The sequence below is a fragment of the Vigna radiata genome, chromosome 5 (assembly GCF_000741045.1).
Source record: "Vigna radiata var. radiata cultivar VC1973A chromosome 5, Vradiata_ver6, whole genome shotgun sequence".
Taxonomy (NCBI): domain Eukaryota; kingdom Viridiplantae; phylum Streptophyta; class Magnoliopsida; order Fabales; family Fabaceae; genus Vigna; species Vigna radiata.
In genome coordinates, this window is record NC_028355.1 from 25,006,612 (window position 1) to 25,008,011 (window position 1,400).

Below are 1,400 nucleotides of genomic sequence, written 5' to 3' on the forward strand. Positions count from 1 at the left end.
AAAAAATTCTATAGTTGTTACTAAAAGAAATTAATTATTTTAAAATATAAATAAGTTATTTAACCATTCATTTTATTAAATAAATTAATACATTAGTTTTTATTTATCATATATTACATACTATAGGCGTGATGTAATAAAAAGGAAAAGAAAAATATAAGTGACACGTGAGAAAACAAATTTATGATATAATCCTTTATACCAACTTTTAGTTTGGATTTAATGTGTAATTTTCTTTACTTAATAAGGTCTCAACGTATCAATATTTAATTGAAATTTGGTCAACGTGTCCATATTTGCTTGAGATTTGACCCACCGATGTCATGGGATAATGAATATATTTCTAAGAGTTTAATTATTATTGTATGAATATTTAAAATTAAATTATCTATAAATAAATAATCTAAATTAGTCACACTTTTAAATTTAAAAAACGCGATATAAATTATTCCTATTTTAATAACATTGTTAATACTATCTATATCTTTTTCCACCTAGACCAGCATGTTTATTTTAATAATAAAATATGAGTAATAATAAAATATTGAATTTGGTTATTTTGTGGACAGAAATTGGATGAAGTGAGCTATTTTCATCATCGTCTTCTCTGCTCTTCACTTCACTCAAAATGGCTACCTTAGCTTCACTTCGAATCATTTATGTGTAAGATGACAGAAAAAAAAAAAATCACGCTTTCTGACTTTTTGTGTACTTGTTATTTGTTATTAATTATTAATAAATTTGTTTTTAAATAATTTGATTTAAAAATTAAAAGAAAAATAAAATATACAAATTTCTGTAGAGATACCTCTGAGTATGCAAATATAAAAAAAAATATGCAAGCGTTTTTAATATTTATGATAAGATAAATATTTAATATGTTTTTATTATTAAGAATTAAAAAATGTTAATTGAAAAGAATATTATATGTATCAGAAATAGAATGGGTGGAGGCGAGGTTGAAGTTGATGTTGTTGTAATATATTAATATTATATTGCAAAAGTTGGTTTTATAACGTTGGTTTTGGAACGTTGGTTTTATAACGTTGGTTTTGGAACGTTGGGTAGAAAAAGTTCAATTTTGGTAACGTTACGTGCAACGGTTCTTTTTGCTACCTATAAAATTAGACCTTTTGCTCATTTCCAAAACACATACTCTTCTATTATTTTTTTTCATATTTCATTCTTTCTTCTCTCTCCAAAATTTATTATGGGTATAAACTCGTTCCAGATGCATCCTGCGACTTGCGCAGTAAGTCCTTACACGCCTCTTGTGATTTGAGTTTTTGTTCAGTCGATTCCATTGAGTTTATGATGCAATTTTAAGTATAATGGGTTTGTGTTAATTTTGATAGTGGGAAAAATGCTGTTGATCGTGGTGTTCATGTCTGGATATTCGC